This window comes from Poecilia latipinna, unplaced genomic scaffold (assembly GCF_001443285.1).
Source record: "Poecilia latipinna isolate Pla-1442-1.1 unplaced genomic scaffold, P_latipinna-1.0 Scaffold244, whole genome shotgun sequence".
In the NCBI taxonomy this organism is placed as follows: Eukaryota; Metazoa; Chordata; class Actinopteri; order Cyprinodontiformes; family Poeciliidae; genus Poecilia; species Poecilia latipinna.
Window position 1 is genome coordinate 253102 of NW_015112860.1, and position 3584 is coordinate 256685.

Consider the following 3584-nt stretch of genomic DNA (forward strand, 5'->3'; position numbering starts at 1 on the left):
TGGATGTTCTCCCTGTCCATGTGTGGGTTTTCTCTGGGTACTCTGGTTTCCTCCCACAGTCCAACTGCCTCTCACCTGGAACATTAGCTGGCGATAGGCACCAGCAACCCTCCTGACCCCACTAAGGGACAAGGGTGTAAAGAAAATGGATGGACATCCATCCATCCAAAATCTTGTGAAGATTTTCATCTTTCCTCCCAAGAAATGCTCTCTCTTCATTATGTAAAAAGTCATTGTTATGCTGGAGCAGCTGCACACTGAGCAGTAGGATTAAATAAAGCTAAAAATACAAGCATGACTCAGAATCACAGCGGCATCTTTGGAGTATTTTGGAACGTTTTGGACAAACTTCTTGTAATCATTTGTGGTTCACATCCTGTAAAGCACGTTCACCTCCAGATGGGAATGATGGTCATTCATTCAGAACACAGCTTCAAACCTCATTAATAACATGTATTCTCCATTGAAACGATGCCTTTGTTGGGCCTATATTAGCTAATTTCCTGAATGCGCCTAACTTATTAAACATGTCCCTGCTTACTAGAGACACATAAACTTTGATAAATTTAAATTGACAACACTTTGGCATCGAACCTTCATTAGGACAACAGGCATTTTCATTGAGAGACACTCAACTTGTCAACAGGGTGGAACTAATTAACCATGTCTCCTCCATTAACGCAACCAAAAACGTTCTCGAACTGGTATTCAGAAGCCAGGTACTTAGAAAGTCAAATTGTTTTTTCTTAGAAAGGCGCAAAATCGTAAGCTTTTTGTCATAATGTGTGTAGATAAAGTAGGAAAAGGGTTTGTGAAATGTTTAATGAAAGACAAGAAACATAGGCAGAGTAATGAGAAGAGAAACAGAAGAATCCAGTAATGAATAATGGAAAAAGCAGGTGCTTGAATACTGAAGCAAGGGAGAAAAAGAACAATAAGAACCAGACAAACTAATCATAGGGAATGAGAAACAGCTGTGGGAGAAATGCAAGCAGGGAAACTGAGGGAGAAAGACTAATGAACACAGAGGGAGATAAACTAAAACTCAAGGGACCTACAAACCAAAAGAGAAAAGGCCAGACAATAATCTCACAGAAATACTAGCAAGTTCAAATGAACACAACACAAAACACAAGAATAAACTCATATGACAAAACCTTAACAAACAACAATGAACACAGAAAAAAAGAACTTAACATGAAAAGCAATGTAGGACATAAATACGGGAACAAGGGAATGATCAACACAGAAAAACTAAACCTTGACTCCTAAGGATTGTAACTAGCAGTCTCAGAATCCAAACTTCTATCTCCTCTGTAGCTGTTTCCATTAATCATAAAATTGCGCAACTTGAAATTATGGAAATAAATTTGCTTAATGGAAACACGCCAATTTAAAGAAAACACGTTTTTTGATAAAGCTATGGTGCTGGGGTGAGGTGGTTGAACGTGTTGAGTCCACAGCTCTTCTGTAAAATTGCCGCTCAAATAGGCGGGGCTTGTCGCTCCAATGATGAACAAGACGCCGACGTCTCCTCTGATTGGCTGATAGTTGATGAGCGCCTGTGCCATGGCTGGATTATGAATATATCTTATGTAACTGTGTACACCTGTTACCACCGTGATTTTTAATGACTTATCACGTAAACAAGCTTATTCATGTGATTTTAGTTGCATTTCTTATTTAATGGAAACACCACAAATGCAAAATTGTGTTGTTGTTTTTTCAATATTAGCAGAACATAGACAAAGTTTTGGGCCCATTTTGAAGGAAACGCAGCTGCAGCTTTTTGGTTTTGACCAAAAGATGGAGCTCAACTTTATTGACTGGGTGATGGGCTAACAGGAAAAGTGACATCCTGCGTTGATATGACGATCTAAGTGCTTACCTCCGCCAACCTCCTATCTGTTGTTACGTAACCAGGTTTTTGAGCTTGTGTGTGTGTGTGTGTGTGTGTGTGTGTGTGTGTGTGTGTGTGTGTGTGCGTGTGTGTGTGTGTATGTGTGTGTGTGTGTGTGTGTGTGTGTGTGTGTGTGTGTGTGTGCGTCAAGCAGAAGGTTGCCATATAACAAGCACCTGTTTCTCTTTCAGTAAAGCTTTGTCTTCGTCGCTTTGTGCTGTTGACAGTGTGATCCAGCGTTAGATACTTTACAAAGAAATACTCATTTGTTTTCATGTTACTTCCTCCTAACGGTCCTATCCTACATCAGAGGATCCGCAGATAAGAAACCAGCAGAATAAAATAACAAAACACAATTTAAGTAGGAAGGAACAAGTAATGAACCGGGTAGTTTGAATTTATTGAATTGCGTTTCTGTGAAGGTGATGTCAGCAGTGAGACGGGGAGCTGCAGAACCAGAGGAAGGCTAATCAGACGGGAGCAGGTCTAAGCTGGTTAATACGACATAAACCTCGACTTTGCATAATTCACCATTTCTACATTTTGCCACATTACTTCCACAGCAAAACATACATTTCAACTCATCCATTTTTTAACAAAAATATATCTCAAAATTTATTTGATTCATAGACTTTTTTTTAATATGAAACAACAATCATGTAGTCATTTGAATATTTAGCATTTCATGAATGGCTTCTGGTGAGGTTACAGAAACATCCACAGACACTTAACAGACATTTCGACATTCATTTAACTTTCTTTGTGAAAACAGAAATATCAAATTCACCTTCATATGCATTAATACACACAATGGAAACAATCTTGGCACTACAGCAGAAGGTGATAGAGTTTTTCTTATTTCCATTCTTAGAGTTACAGCCAATCAGCTGCAAAGAAAATAGATACTGTAGTGTGTCGCATTATGCCTCAGTATTTCTGTTTGCTAAATTGCTTTTTTTTTCTTGAATATTTTAAATATGCTCAACATATATGCTCTAAAAATCTGCTAATAAGCAAATTTTATACAAGTAATTTGGAGTTACAGAGCCACACTGTTTAGAGCACAACAATGGAAAAAGCTAAATATGACACAAAGTGTTTGTCTTTTTGTAACCAAGCTTTTATAATAAGTAGACTCTACTCTACTCTACCTAGTAGAGCTATGTCTATCCAGAGACTTGTACTGAAAGTCCGACTTTGCTGGACCCAAATCAGCTTGTATCAAATTTATTACACTTGGTTAAATATAGCAAACATTTTGAAATAAATCCTGTTCTTATCCATGAGAATGAATATGTTCAGTTCAGCCCAAAATAATTTGAAAACTAGATGTCTTTCTTTTAATGAAATCCTTTTGAAGTTTAAGAATGAATAACATCCATTTCCTACAAAAACCAAAACAAACAAACAAAAAACAAAGCAGAAAAAAAAAATCACACTACTTTATTTACTTGATTTTAGTTTTAATAAGTATTTTTGACTCAACAATTTTGGAAAAAGTGACACAAAGTTCACAAAACCCATAGTTTGTAATTTTTTAAACTTAACCTTTATTTGTGAAAGTCCAACAAAAAAAAAAACATCTTGAAAAAATACCAAAACCTGACTTGACTTGTTCTTACTTTCCCATTATCTCGTCTTGGATCACAACAGCCAACACTTTAGTTCCTATTCTTCTTTTCTA